This window comes from Bombus pyrosoma, linkage group LG14 (genome assembly GCF_014825855.1).
Source record: "Bombus pyrosoma isolate SC7728 linkage group LG14, ASM1482585v1, whole genome shotgun sequence".
In the NCBI taxonomy this organism is placed as follows: Eukaryota; Metazoa; Arthropoda; class Insecta; order Hymenoptera; family Apidae; genus Bombus; species Bombus pyrosoma.
In genome coordinates this window covers 1,139,595-1,155,730 of record NC_057783.1, presented here as the reverse complement: position 1 = coordinate 1,155,730, position 16,136 = coordinate 1,139,595, and the positions used below count along the sequence as shown (strand labels likewise).

The following is a 16,136-nucleotide window of genomic DNA, read 5'->3' as shown; positions in this document are numbered from 1 at the left end:
GTAGTTTTACTGGGTCAACAAACTTACTCGGAAAAATTGGCAAATTGTCACGACTATCGTAACGTATATCTCGCATTCGTTGTTATTTCGCGGTGAGTTTCCTCCGCTCCTTACGCATTAGATCGTGTTCCTCGTTCCCGTTACCTTGACGACCATCAACGCATGTTCCTTCCATTTCCCTTTTCTTCGTTCGGTCGAGAAAAACCCGGCGAAAGAAGACGGTAATACATTTGCAATTCACGGCCACGAGCTCGATAAAGTTCGTCCGGATGCGAAGAGTGAAAAACTACGCGAAGAAGAACTCCGCCGTCCTTGCTTACCCGTTGTTTTATTATAGAACGTTGCAGGTATTTCGTACTGCTGTAAAACAAACATACGCATCATAACGCGTGCTTTGCTTCCCGTACACACCTTTGCGTTCAGCCTTTTTCTCGTACTACTTTGCCACAACACTCTTCGTCCGTTTTGTTTCGGTGCAAACTACAGCCTTGAAAAAAAAAAAAAAAAAAAGATCGAAATTGCCGGAACGGTGGGTTGGGAAGGACAGAGCGTGGCTGTAACAAGCCGACCCGAAGAAATTATATTTTATGATTGCCGCAGCGTTTAAGCCGCCTACAGCGCAATGCACGCGCGCAATTATTCCATGCATTCTAAGCTGCGATTATGACTGTTGGCCTGCTCTCCATTGCCGGCCTCTTCTTCCACTCTACACCCTTTTCTCGCATTTCATTATCCATAAATTTGAACTATATAAAGTAGCACATTTTACAATGCTGTTTCTCCGCATTCGCTTCATCCCTTATTTGCATGATTTGAAGATTTACGCTTTTTTCCTCTCGCATCGGCTTCACTTTCTACAGGACTTTGACGAATTTGTATCATTTTTCATCGTAATACTCTTTTTCTCTCTCAATGAAAACCAACGATAGTACGCAACATGCATGAAAAAGCTGTACATAACTTGTATATTCATTAAATTTACTATTTCCGTACAACGATTCGAAGCTCTGGACATCATAGGGTTAATATAAAAAGCAATTAGATTCTACGTTTAATGCTTGTTTAAAGTGTCTACCTGTTAAAACGCGTAACGAGATTTTCATCGCCATGAATGTTATTTTAATATACGATAGTAATCTCGATATATGCAGCTTTTGGTTTGACATGAAATTGCACTGGATATAAAATTTGATTCTCTTTCATTTAAACGTGACAGAGGTGTGTAGGTATCGGGAAATCACGATCATAGTGACGAGGAATTTTTTGTCACTGTTTTCTACGAGAAAGTTTCGTGTTTTTGCTCCCTCTTTCGTTGAAACCTTTCTCTCTGCAATCTCCGATCTCGCGCATGAGGGAGATCCGATCCTTTGTTGCCGATGAACCGGACGGCAAAGTTCTCGTCAACGCGAAGCAGCTTTCAAGATTGCCTACGATGTCACGTCACTGTACAAAATCGGGATCCTCGAAGACGATATTGCCAACTTCCTTTCCTTGGTTTTCCGCATTTTCCTTCCTTCTTTCCTTTCTTTCGTGATCTAAGCGTCATCATTGGACCCGTCTTTAGGCAAACTTGCATAAAAATCTACCCTTTCTCTTCTTCTTCTTCTTCTCCTACAGTTTCCTATTCTTTGCATTTTACGGATTAATTATGCAAGAATGTTGGATCGTAGAAAAGTTTCTACTCGCAGAACAATTCGCGGTTCTTTTCTCCTAGAATTTTCTACGCGATTCTCACGCGCATGCCGATCCTCACGTGCATTTTAGGTATCGTTACTCAAGCGTTATCGATATCTTGACGTAAACCCTCGCCCGGTCTTAAATTGTATTTTAAATTGATATATGAATTTGCAAATAATTGTGAAAGATTATATTCCATGTTCTCGATAACAACATTTGCCACTTGCCTTGTTGAAACTTTTAATTCGATTGGGGAAACGTTATCGGCTGCTTATTAGAGAGGCTAAACGCGCGAGCTTAACCGAGCTTACGCTTGTGAAAGCTGGAAACGCGTGATCGAAGAATGGCTTGGAAAATTGCGCTTCGAAATACCGAATTAACGTCCGGCGATGCGTGAATTGACATTGCAAACGATTTAGATGTTTCGCGAACAAGGCAGCACAGTTAACGACAAAGTCTTCGTTGTAATTTCCCTACAATCGGTCCAAGCAATAGAATTCGTTTAAATTTGTACATTTGTTACTATTGTACTATCCTCGTCAGGTAGGAAACAGGAGCATCTAAATATGATGAACGTCGATAATATTATAATATTTGTGTACTTTATGGACCAAAGTATAAATCTTCGATACGTCGTTGATTTTAAAACGTTCATTTAATACCCTAATTTGTATGAATTAAATTAAACTCGATTGTCTTCGTCGAATTTGGTTTGGCTTCGAGTTATTCGAGAAAACTCGATAATTAATTTATCAGTATCGAGTTTCTGAAATTAATTGTAATTCTTGTTATTAAATATCAAGCCTTCGATCGCGGTTGTTCTAAACTGCGTTTGCAGTTTGTAGAGCTCTTGGATTCATCGGAACAGTTTGACACTCCCAATCATACTTAGTTTGACCTGATTCGATGATATTCCGTGAAATGTTTCCGGATTACAGACCACGTAATATGATAAAGGCATTGACAAAACCGTATTGAATACACGATCCGCCATTAATATACGATGGACAGTTCGTCAGAGGGTCGATTGTTCTGAAATTACTTTCAATCGGATTCATTTTTCACAAAAGAATTGAAATAAGCGAGAAACGAGGATGAGAACGGGCGTTTGATGATGTTTAAAGCTTTGCAAGTAAGATGGAATGTTAAACCGACCTATTTAAACGAGCGTATGTGGGTCAGGATATCCGAGTCCCCTGCTCCACGATGTCTAAAAAGAATGGCTGGCGTAGAGTGGGAAGCGAGTAGTAGCCTACAGCGATGAGAGAATAAAAGAAGAAGCCATTCGTACAATTATTGTAAGAGCGTCTATAGTAGGACGACAAATCTCTCGAGACGACGTTACCTCAACGTTTCTGACAGTCTCGCGTAAGCCGATTACCGTTCCGCAAGATAAATTAAAACTTAACTTTTTCAAAGAGAACTACACATGTACGTACGCGTATAGTAGTTGTGTCATTTGTCACCGTTTTTGCATATCAATGTTATTCTCTTGGACGATTCATCACCAGCACGGAAAGTAATGAAAGATATGGAGTATAATTTGGAATAAGCTAGGATTTATGGATAGCCGTAAATTCATTCGCGCTACATTTTCGGCAATATGAATTTTTTTGTTCGAACGCCAAATAGGTTTCTATATCTCGTACCGTATGATAAATTGTGTGATATTCGCTCTCGCAAATATATTATTTATCGCGAGATAATTACACTGTGTATAATATTATTTTCCTTTTCTGGTCGTCGTTCTATTGTTGGTACTCGAATTAAATCAGCCTGCGTCAGAAAGAGTTTGCCATTTCTAAATGTTACATCGCAGCCAGGCAACGCAGCTTATTTGTATGTCCGCATAAATTCTCTGACGCGGAAACCTCCTAATGTTAATTCGAAACAAAAGCACGACCGTCGCGAGGGTCCAACGAAGTCTAGCCGAGAGTGAACGCACAGAAGCGTCGTGGTAGAGGTAGAGGTTCCGGAAACGCGACGGGGATGCAGGGAATTGTGGGGTCTTGCAATGGGGTAGCGCATTCGGTACGGTACGACAACGGAACTGGGGTTTTGTTCGAGGGATGCGAGAGGAGGTTGCCGGAATATCCACCGCAACAAGGTGCAGTTGGAAAAAGGGAATGACAAAATGAAGAAAAAAAAAAAAATAGAAGCCACAGAATCGGCGCATAAAAGCGAGTACGAACAGCCTGGAAGGATAAATAGTAAAAAATGTAGCTCGACCGCGAATTAGAAATTTTCAGTTTTTCTCCTTGCTAACAATTCTACGGCCGCATTACTCAAACTTGAGGGTTTCAATCGTAATGTTCTTTCGCACGCTGCTACAACTTTTCCTTCGAATTAAATATCATCGAAGCGGATAAAAATTGCCGCTTTAAATTTACTACGGAATATAGCGCGGAACTGTGACATTTTTTTAAACAAGGACACACAGTTGAACATCGTATGAGCGCGACGTTGTAGTTACAGAATCCGAAATAGAAATCGCGCGCTTGTGCATTATCAGTTTAAAATTAACCTTCGAATTTTTTCTGTTAAAGGAATTATTTGCGGAAACGAGGGAGAAGAACGGGTCTACTACCGCCGGAAGAAATTTGGATAGGAAAGGAGGATCTGTCGTTTAATACGTGCTCGCCTCTTTTCCTCCTTTTCTTTCAAAGTAGCTGAGTAGTTGTTTAATTCTTAACGAGATGGATGCTGAAGGAACTTAATTGTAAGAAGCTTTTGTCATTATATCGGATATCTTTCTTTGTTTTCTTCCTGTTCGCGGAGCAGGTAAAGTTTCGATCCTTTGACAGATCTAAGTTAATGCGTTTAATAACGTTCTGGGGACGTGCTACGATACTTACTTAAATATTTTTTTTTTCTTTTCTGTTTCCAGTAAGCTGCTTTCCACATTTACTTCAGTATTTCGTTCAGTAACGATGGCATGAGAGTTCGCGTATAAATGCGGTATTGACGCGTCGCCGATATTTGTTAGTATATCATAGAAATCCGCATCGATCATAGAAATTCAGCGACATAGGCACCAAAGGATATAGGTAAGTGTAGATACATATGAATATATATATACACACACACATAGGTACATATATATATATACATATGTATACATATATACGATAATATACATATATATGTTGTAGGCCGATAACTCATTTTCCATTGGAGAATCGATTTGAGGTGAGTTCGCATAGATCGATTCGATGTGTTCACTGGGTGGAGTGCGCTGCTCATACTCGCACGTTTAACGCGAGTGCCCGTCGTCACGTGTCCCGTCGAAAATAAGTATCGTCTACTGATAAATGTGCCCGAAGCATTGGCGGTGAAACATGGTTAGCTACGTACAGGGGAAATTCCATTGGTCTCGCGTAGATATTTTCCTCGATTCCCGTGAAACACGCGACCGACCGCGTTACAGTGCGAGTACCCTACACATCACGCTTGTACGCCTATACGCGCATGGAACGAAGAGATCGCTTTATACCGCTTCGTTCTACGTGCACCGTAAAAATGCAAAGCAGGCTTGCACGTCAGCGCATACATCAGCATACACGTGCACACGAGACAGCCGTGCCGTCGCTGCCATGGGATCTGGACGTGGAAGCGGAGGGGGTCGTTTACCCCGTACTGCCACTCCACTATCAACTTGCTCCGATATTATCGACAAAAGGTAATTTTCTAGGGTACGGTGCAATTTGACGTACCGATTTTCCTACTCATTTGTCATACATCTTTGTCTTTGATTTATTTCTTCCTCCTCTTTTCTTCTCTCACTTTCGTTCTTTTTTCTTTTTTCGTTTCGTTAATTTGCTTCTTTTTGACCTAATTTGAGATTTCGTTGGCAAACCACGGTGGATTTTCACTACAAATCACATGCTTTATTCCCTGTACTTTTGCATAATATGTTTAGTAAGCCAATGTACTTTTACTACGTGCTTATTTGTTTAAAGCAGTCACTTCCATACTATGTGTCCATTTTTCATCGAGAAACACAGTTGTCTGCATTTCATAAATTCAGCATCGATCCCTTGAATCCGCAAGTGTGGCCTTTGATTCTCGATATACGTAGGTAGGGGACGGTTCTCAAACAGCCAGAAAACCTGACAAAGTGCCTCGTTCGATTCTCGTTCTCTTCTGTCTTCGATCATTTGCTCAAACGAGCGGTCAAGCCACGTTTCGTCGAGTTACGATCCCTTTGTTAGGTCCCTGACTAAGGGTAAAAGAATTTGATTGCTCACTGCGGTTAGGTTTTATATTACGCGATAAATCGAACGGGTACGTGCGACTTTCGGACTTTTTACACATACCCTTCGCCAGCGACACAGACCAAGGAACGTGTTCGCAAACATTTAGACATTAAACGAGTTACTTAAACAAGATGATCTTCGAGACCATTATGTAGTAAAATTAATTTGCTTACGAGTTTCTGTGTTGCTTGGAAATGGCGAATGTGTACTGTGTAGAGCCGGCAGAGTCACGCAACCGTCCATGTAAAGAAAAAGCGGAGAGTGGTAACTACCTATCTAGGCAAAGATGGAACAACGAGAGTTCGTGAGGGAGGCAAGTACGGAGGAAGAGGCAAACGTAGAAAACGAAGGGGTATCGAGGATCCCATAGGAAATCGCCGGGAATACAAGCCTCTGTTCGAGTCTGACGGAACAAAGCCGGTATAATGGGCCAGCTGGTGCACACGCAGCAACCGTCCTGGAATTTCGCTCGGTCGGTTATTCTTGCTACAGCGTATTGGTTATATGCCGTATCTCTTCCATGCAACACACGATATTCGACGCAGTGAGTACAGGACTGTTGCTCGCAGTAGACTCGCAACGTCGTATCGGCGATGCGACCAAACGCGTATCCGTTTTCGCGAGAGATTAGTCTTTGAACGAACACGATGCGTCCCAGAACGATCGCTAATCTCGTTCCATTTACGTTTCTATCCGCTGCACGAACGTCTTGTAAAACTCTTGCTGCTTGATGACATTCGTGATACACGAAACGTTTCCTACAATTCCTGTCGCTTTGTGCGAAACTGCTCCGAGACTATAGATATTTTCGAGACTGTTGATTTTCTGATCGATTCAGGAGGCGCTATATCTTGGAGCAAGGAAGAACGGCCAGAGTGTTGGACTGAATCGTTGTAGCATGTATTACGAGGAGTACATCGGAGTTGAGTTCGCTCGAGAAAATAGCCAGTGGATACATTTTCGCTTTCTAATAACGCTACATGTCTAAACAGTGCACGGTGCACTCCATCCGCGATCAAGCGAGCACAGAGGAGAATTGCGGAAAGAAATATAGTAAAGAGAGAAAGAATAATGCTTGGTGGTTTCACACTGAGAATCGTCGGTAAAAGAAAATCGATAATATATACGTACATTGGTGTAGAAGTAGAAGGATATGTACATGGAATGGACGTACCAGCTACGGAAGCTTGGAATACCATATGGTTCGAGTCTCAGCAAGATTTTATACCGCTATTATTTCTACGTTCTCTCGATCACCTTTATCTAGAGCAATTCGTAGCCATACTACTTTTCAAATTCTCATTGATCGCTCGGCTCTCGTTTTTCATCCCTTTTTCCTTTTTTTCTGTTTTACTTTCTTATTACTCCGATATTTCTTCCCGGTTTATCCGATATACATCGATACGTTTGAACTAAAACTATTCATCGATCAACGAAGATCCGTGTCCATCCGATTTTGCACTGTTTTACCATTAGCGTGCTGCATCATCGTTTGTCGAATGTCCAAATGTCGTTCAGATTCCATCGCAGCGTTTCATTTCGAAGTGATGTAAACTGAGTAGCAAACGAGTATTTGCCCGTTCATCGATTTATACGGCAAGAAGAAGAGGGTCAGGAACTCTTTCAAACACTGCTCTTCCAATGTACATCGACCAACTGTTCTCTCTTTCTATCTTCTTTCATTGAAGTTTTATCGAAACTTGGATCAATATACTTATGCTTCTCTCTATTGCTTTAGAAATCTTTCAAACATTTTTATTTTGCAATTTTTTTCTTACTTTTCCAGAGAACGCGTACATCTCGTCGCGATATCCACTCTTGTTTAACCAAATGTCTTTCGTTCTCGTTAGATGAAACGTTGGACGTGGTAAATCGTGTTTATCACGATCGAACCGAACTTTCGTTTGCCAGTAATAATGACCTGGTTGCTATATACTTTGAAATTCGAGCAACGGCGTATGAAATATATCCGACGAAAGTTTTGGTCGAATTCGATACAACTTTCTAGAGCTCTGTTGCGCGTAGTGAAACAGCGTATGCCATTCGTAACCGCTAGAAGGTGTAATCCAAATTACACGTTTTCGTTACTGGGCAATCTTCATTCGAGGATGTTCGTTTTAAGCTTTGAGATTTTTACCTATCTGCTACTATCCTGTCACCATGTTGAATTTGTTCGTGTCAGTCGATGATGCGAAAGGTAGAAACGGACGCTTCTCTCGGAATTGTTACCAACGATGAAGAGAAAGCAGATTTCAAGGGTGTTTTCCCTTTAATAATTTCTAGGAGGGTGGTAACGAGAAAACGAGTAGTACGAAGAGTAAGTAGGCTGGAAAGAGGTAAGGTGAAACCAGGTAGAATGGGATGCTGCGAGTAGAAAGAAGGAAGGCTGACCTGGCCCGAGGAGGAGCTGGCTTTTATTTTCCTTCCAGTGTCATCTCCTCTTCGAGTGTTAGCTATGCGCCGAAATAAGACGAAAACCCTCTGTGTTGCTAGCACGATTTCTTCAAGTATCTCACCTCTTTACTCGCCCTTTCTCCATCGCGGCTCTCGTATCTTTTTTCCTCCGGTGCTCGATGACGAATCACTCGCTGTATTTCTCTCGTTTCTCCGATCGTGTTCTATCTTTCACACTTTTCTGCATGAATGTAATCGATCGCTGGTGCTTTAGTTATTATCTCTTTTATTATATTTTTTATTTTTATTTTTTTTTTTTTATTGTTTTCATCGACGGAATTAGATAGTGTGAATCGTCGATGAAATTCAATTCTGTTTCTCGCAAAATTGTTTGTTATAGGATTTCGGTAGCGTAGAACTTGAAATATTAAGAAGAAGACCTTTCAGGGAATAAGATATGAGCGATGTTGCCTCAGAAGCGTTATATAGTTGCCCCTACTGTAAGTCGAAAGCAGTTATGACTCTATCGAGCCTGGTCCTATTATTTTTCACCCTTGGTTCGGTCTTTACGAGGAAAACGGTTCGAAGGGTTCTCTTTACGAGAAGATTGGTTACGGAGAGCGTTCCGGCAGATCGAGCAGTAGCGAAGATATGAAATCCGAACCAATTCCCGTGAGATTTTCGATTCCTGGCCTCAATAAATGCATTTTGTCTTCGTGCTTGAGCAGAGTTTGCCAGTAGGTCGTAAGCTAGTCGGTTTCCAAGCGCGAAAAGTGGGTTAATGTCCTCGACGTTTCTAGAAAGGGAATTGTTTGAACTGAATCGGATACCCGACTGTTTCAGACTCGACGTTTCTAATTGACAAAGACGGAGGGGATATATTAACGCGGCGCATCTGCCGAAACGACGCAGAGAGGCGAAGAAAAATGCGCAACGAGCATAGGTGTAAGAATAAAGAGGGAGAAACGGAAGCAGGAAGAGGCGGGCAAAGGTAAGACGGTGGATTTTATCTTTTCTGCAGCCTTTGCACGAACAACCCTGCGGTATGTCCGGAGGCGTGCCATAGAGTGTTCTCCTCTCGTTGAGAGTCATTGGCAAGTGAAAGAATCGAAAGAAGAGCGACGGAAGAAATGAAGAGAACCTATCCGGATTTTGGACGGATGAAACGGAAAACTGGAAACGAAATACCGGTTGGAAAGTCTCGTGCGTTTCGAGAAATGCGACCGTAATTGCTTACAAAACCGAATCAACACCATGAGCCGTGGATTTTTATCAGGGAAACATCTTAACCTGGTAAATATCGAACATTCGCAGCACTGGCCTCACTTTCGAGTCTCCTCCTCGAGGGACTCGCCGAAACTTTTGGTATATTCGACAAATTAGTTTCTCGGCGTAATTTGCTCGATCAAACTTTTCTATTCGAAGTTTCTCCATGTCGAGGTGATCGATTTTTCTTTGCTTCATTCCATCTGGAAGAGCAAAGTTTAATCGTAGTTTAGACTATCGACGGAAATGAAGTCTGTTACGCATAGAAATTATAAAACGATGCTTTGGGCACGTTTCACCGCCATTTAAATATGTTTATACCGACTATGGTCATTTACATCTAGGGGAAAAATGCTCATTTGCATAGAAATTGATTGTCAACTAACGGGAATACGTTTCACCTGTATAATTCGTGCACAAAGAAAAACGGTGTAATCTTTGCGTAGGAAGAGTTACGATAAATCAAGTTTTCCGTTTTTATTTCGGTTTCGAATCTTTCCGTATGCAGCCGAAACGTGTTGGATTTTTACGGGTCAGTAGCTTTTAGCTCCGTTCCGCTCGTAAAATGCGCGTGACTCCTAAATTGTTCACGTTTTGAACGATGTTTTATATTCAAAAGCGATGTTTTGCATCTGCCCGTTTCTATCTTAAAACGAGATAATTCGGAGACTAAATCATTCATAGGAAAATACGATGCTCTTCAACCCTTTGCGGGCGAGACAGCATTTGACATTTGACGTCGTTTAATTCGCAGTTCTCATTCAATATTCATTCGATATTCATTCAAATCCCAATATTCCAATTCAAAATTCATTTCTAATTCAATAAACTATTTTCAGAAGCTGTTTGCCCTCAGCCGCTTATTATAGGTACACATAGCTGTAGCTGCGAATGTATACGCGAGGCTTAAATAAAATAGAAACTCTTATCAACCTTTGTGGTAGATTGGATTGAACGCTGCAGCGAACCAAGTACATCCGGTAGGACTATTCGCTTAGTCTTTTCGGAAAAACGTAATCCTCCTCCATTGCTTTCAAGTTGGTACGTCTCGAAGCGCCCAGCAGATACTGTCTCCGATGCCTGTGGCGTTTCCGCCGCAACCTTCTACATCCACCTGTCTCGCGTTTCTCTGCATCCACTGCCTCGTCGTGCCAGCTTTGTTGCGTGAATTCTCACCGGCATTGCTTCACGAATTTGCCACATAGAGAAAGAGATGGGCGTCTCCGTCTCGCTTTGCTTGTTTCGTTCCTTCGGGAAAGGAACAACCTCTGTTCGACGTCTTTTAGCCTTAGCCGTTCATCCCGAAACGGAACTGTATTATACCGACTTTGGACCAGAGATCACCATCGCGTCCCATTGTCGTTCATGTCAATCACGCAGAAACTTATTTTTCCCCTCTATCGAATATTTATCACACACGTTCACACGGCTTTTCGTTACTTAAAATGGAACGCTCCATATACGCTTTCTTTCCTATTTTTCTTTTCATATTTCTTTCGCGAGTCCGCAGAGAGCACCGGATTCAAGAGCTCCGCCTTTGAACGATCCCGGCTTTAAAACCGATCTTTTCGTAAAAATCCGTTTGAACTCATCACGAAGCAGTCGCTCGCAATGGGCAATTGCGATTATCGCGATTTTAAATACGTCCCTGTCTGTCTGTCTGCTGCGTAGGCGTGTAGGGCACAGGTGCCGGAGAAAGTACTCTTCGATTCGTACTCGAGCCTTCGGTTCGAGCACCATGCACAAAAGAGCAGAGTTTTATTCAAAGCAACGGTTCTGCGGGTGGCAACTTTATCCGGCGTGTCTTTAGCCTCGATGTAAAATGCGTCTCGAGAGTTTTCAAGTATTCTTAAAATTTCGACTCTTGGGATCGGGAATCTACTTCCGCGCGATATAAGGAAACAAGGACGGATCGAAAGATCCGATAGTATGCGAGCAGCGGGACACGTGAAAGGGGAAAGAAGGCAAGGAAAGAGGGTGGAAACATTATCGCTTAAAAGTTTCAACGAAAAAGTTACTTCGAAACAAATATAATGGAAATTACGAACAGCGCGTCGAACTTTACGCAGCAACTCGAAAGAATGAAATGGAATTTACGACAAACATCTGAAAGTCGGGATGCTGAGAAGAATTAGAAACGTGGGTAAATGTAATTTAATCAACGGAGAGGATGTTTGGTTTTAGCCTGCTGTGATGCTCGAATTTTTATAGTTCCATCTTGCTCTCATTTTAGCAAACGGAAAAGCCTTTTAATATCCCAAGAAAATCTTTCGCGTGAAATTTAAACGAAAATAATCGCTTGCGGATGTCTTTACGCGTTGGAAAAGTTAAAATAAAATACGATCGAGGTTGAAAATGACTGGAAGAATACAGCAGGATTAAGAAATTAAAATGTATGAGTTATACACACACATCTATCTTTAAACAGCGAACGGCTCAGATAGCGAAACGGGAAGGAGAAGAAGAGGAAGAGAGTGGAAATAAACGAGGAGATTTTAATCTGACCGCATTTTAATTTCCTAATATATAACTTGAGCTGACGGTGCAACGATTTCAGTTTCAGCTAATGATCGGCACGAGCCAAGAAAATTTATCGTTCGTTCTGTATTTCTCGCGCTTGCCGTGTTTAGCGTTCTCAACCACTTGTTTTGGAAAAGTTCCAGACAAAACGATCGCGATCCTCGACGAACAGCATTTCTATCGGATATCTCTGCTGCATGATAATTCACCGAACGACGATATCGACGTTCGAGTCATTTTGAAAAATATGATTTTTACAAGTTCGTAAAATCGTCCTAATTCATCCATTATCTGTTCGAGTTGCTTGTACGTCATCGTAAGTTCAGAACAAGCAGAAGAACAAGTAGAAAGACTAGTCGAACGTGGTATAATTAATGACAAGAAGAGCTAACACACGACGTCGACCGATATTAATAGCTTCGAGCAATAAGGGTATAAGTTCGTTAGTCGTGCGGCGACTTTGAAGACTAATGACGAAACTTTTGTCTCGATCTCGCCGATGTACAAAGTCTAGTGTTTTGGCAAATAACGCTCGATTAACCGCGAGACATTTGAACTTGAGCGTATGGTTTGCGTGTTCGTGGAACGCTAGAGATCAACTGCTTGTGAAAATATCGTGAAACGGTGTTTTCATTAATATTGTTAAAGGGAACAACGCGCTATATCGGATCGTATCCAATTTATCCGATAGAGAAATTATTACGGTTTAGTATAAAGAAAAAAGCAAAAGGTGGAGCAAAATGGTCGAGTACTTGGTCGTAATACTCGCAGACCCTCGCGATAATTATTGGGGTAAAGTCGTCAAATAGCTTTCCTTCGGTCGACCGGTCTCGCCGTTCCGACTCCTGGGAGGAGAAAAATCATTTAGCCTGTTTCCTGAACACGACGGAGAGAGATAGGAAAGGATGGCGGTCCATTGGCAGAACGTAATTGGTGGCATCTGTGACCTACTGTTCCGCGAAATTGATTCAAGTCTCGAGCCGGAGAATCGGGGCTAATTGGAACGAGTAACGAATCTCCCGGAGGAAAATCGCTATGATTTTTCTCTTGCGCTACTTGAACGACAAAGGTGACGTTCGCATACTCTTTACTCCTGATTGCCGGGTTTTAGATTACATCGAATCCGTTTCCGTTCTATATCGATGAAAACGATTTGTCTTTACTTTCCTTTACCTGTTTCAATAACTCTACGGATTCGTAAAAACGGAAGAATCCGATTTCGTTGGAGAAACTTGGTCGCTGAGAGCAGCAACGCGAACAAATGTACTTAGCCTTCGGTGTCACGGTACGAAAGATGCTCGATGTTACAGTATCGTAATATATAACGCGAAATGCATTTTAATTGGACCATTAGCGAAAAACGAACGTTGGCGTTTCCGCTTTTGGCGAGAAACTAACTGGCTCGGGGACTGCGCGAGATCACAAAATTGAGCGATATTTTTCCAGAACCATCCACTCTAGGACTCGTGTCGTTGTCACCGTACGTAATCCAATGGTTTTCTCCCTGATACTTTCAATTAAAAGCTTTTTTTAGTTCTTATTTTTGGACTCTTCGTTTCAAGCTGTAATAAAAATTTATCGGCACGGTAACGTTTCAATCTTCGACTTAATTTGAACGTATTTTTCGATTATTCATCTTCCCAGGAGCGAAGAAAATCGATGATATAATAGAGGAAGGACTGGCGGTCGCGGAGGAAGCAATCGCGTTGGTGATGATGGCAAAGAAGATGGAGGTACGCCCGGTACATTATTAAATATGCCTGGGAAAATTAGATTCGAAATTCTTATTTTTCCTTGTGGCGTTTCTGCCAACCCTTCTGCTCCACCATCCACGAGCGTTCACGATTGCCCGCCTTCTCCGTTCCGTGCTTTCCCTTTCTTTCTCTCGACCAGTTCTACGTATTGGAGGAAAGATACGTTCCAGCCTGAGGCTAAATGCCTGTGTCAGCATTGTTAAGCTAGCAGATATGGCTGACCCAATAGTCTTAAATTTTTACGTTATGTACCTACCCTTCGCGTAACTTTCCTTCTTTTTCAACCATCTTCTCTTAGGCTCCTCTCTGTTTCACCTTCTGCAACCTGGTCGCTCCGAGGTTCTTGCCGTTTAGTGTTTAGAGATGAAACGTTTGATGAAATTGCCGGCGGCTACGCGCTAACGTTCTAACGCGCCGAGATATCATCGCTACGTACAGTTACGAGCGTCGCGTTTTTCCTCCGCAGATCGAAAATCAACTAAATCGAAGTGCATGTAGATCCTTTAGACCGTGTCGAGAATCGCGAGTTTCCGGAAGCGAAACTTCAAATTAAAAAGTTATCTCGTTACCGTGCCGTAGGTAATTAACGAGCGCTAGTAGCTATGCTCATATTTGGTTTAACGACTCAAAGGGCTCGTTAACGAGCATCGCTTTATTTTGCGGCGGAGCATTTCACTTCCACGCTGATCTTTGCTATTTCAGTCAACAGTTTCCTTTTTCCACGAGACAACAAATTTCGCCTGCAATCTTTTTCTAATCACCAGTCGCGAATATGCTTATCGATGACAACGACGGTGCGCTGTTGGCTAGATGGTACAAACGCCCGACTATCAGGATCTTGTCTTCGTAATTAACGGGAGCCGTGCAGCCGCTGTATCGCAAATCAAACTTGCTCGCGGTGTAGTTAAATTTGAAAGCACCAAACGCTTCGAAATTTCCTCCTGATCGATTCAACTGAAGCCGTTAAATGCGACGCGCGAGAACCTTCTCGCCGTGTTTTCCTCGGAGCCGCGAACACTAGCATGGAATAAGAAGACACAGCGAGAGGGGACAGTTATCGAAGTAATTCGATGAAATTATCTCGATAACTATCGCGTAGCCATTTCAGCGCGATTAAACTTTAGGCAGACCGAAGTTTCCGTTAATCTGCAGCCGTGGAAAGTCCGCGCTGTCGATAATCGCAAGAACCTTCCTTCGTTCTTTCCTTTCTTTTTCTCTCCGTCCTTGTTTTCGCCGTTGCGCGTTCCCACCAAGGGAAAGAAGATCGAAGGACAAAGAATAAAACTAGCTTCGAAGCGTTCGTAAGGAAGGACAAGCTACGAGAAGAGAGGGAAGAGAGTCTCGGTTCGGCGAGACACCCTTAACGCGGAATGTCGCCTGAATTACGACCCTCCTTATGGCTGGTCCGAGCGCACCGTTTCGAGACAAACGGGCAAGCAGAGGCCGCGAGCGCGAATTTCTTTGCGAATTCCACCGGAATTCCGGTGCCAAGCGGCTCCGTTCGCCTCTTTCCTTTCTCCGCCACCACCCATCCCTCGAGTTAGGTGAAAAGTAGCTGGCAGAGGTATCTCCGTGCTTTTTTAAAATTTCGGTAGGTTAGAAGATTGGATACAGACCTCCTTCCGCCTCGTTAATACCGTTTATCCCATCAGACCTTTTTCCTCGATTTCGCTCAATTCATTTGTTTATTTGCCGGTGAAACCTTTTTTTGCAAATACTTACCATCCAAGGTATCATACTTTTGACTAAAATCAATATTTTTCATGTAAATATCGTTGAAAGAGAACTCTATAACTAAAATTAATAAAAAGAGGCAGCTTCAACAATGTATGATTGATAACGTACGATTGGATTTTTCAGTTACTTTTAGATGAAAAATAAAAAAATGTTATAAAATAGGTCAGAGGGCGACAGAGTATTTCGAGTGTCAGCGTTATGAAAGAAGAGGAATTTCGAGGAATTCGGCATACGAATTGAGATCAGAAGAAATAATGTTCTTTACCTGCCTATCTTTCGATCGATCGCTAAATAACGTGGAAATGGCACGAAATTGGCAATGTCGATTCATCGAGGACACCGTGTTCGACGCGTGTGAACACTCACCATTAAAGAACTAATTGCCGCGGTCTTTTTATTTTAACCTCGATCCTCTTCTCCTCCTTTGGCTGCGGTCTCGTTGAAACGAAAGGAGTAGAAAAAAGATTCGCCGTGTTCGGTTGGAAAGACCGATAGCGTGGATTCGCGAGGCAGGGAAAGAGGAGGGAAGAGT

The 16,136-nt window shown here is 42.3% G+C and overlaps 2 protein-coding genes across 17 annotated transcripts in view; one reads left to right on the top strand and one right to left on the bottom strand.

The window, feature by feature from the left end:
* LOC122575114 overlaps nucleotides 1-16,136 on the top strand; it is a 151,342-nt gene that overhangs the window by 14,525 nt on the left and 120,681 nt on the right. For 10 of the 15 annotated variants that reach the window (XM_043743631.1, XM_043743629.1, XM_043743630.1 and 7 more), the window contains exons 4-7: nucleotides 4,224-4,458; nucleotides 4,565-4,724; nucleotides 4,830-5,356; nucleotides 9,171-9,620. The gene's annotated coding sequence lies outside the window, so the exon portion shown is untranslated. Of the gene's footprint in view, nucleotides 1-4,223; nucleotides 4,459-4,564; nucleotides 4,725-4,829; nucleotides 5,357-9,170; nucleotides 9,621-13,829; nucleotides 13,847-16,136 lie in introns of those variants that run through there. The other 5 variants (XM_043743608.1, XM_043743622.1, XM_043743606.1 and 2 more) reach the window with 3 other exon arrangements.
* LOC122575105 (tyrosine-protein phosphatase Lar) overlaps nucleotides 1-16,136 on the bottom strand; it is a 280,224-nt gene that overhangs the window by 225,114 nt on the left and 38,974 nt on the right. The window lies entirely within an intron of this gene.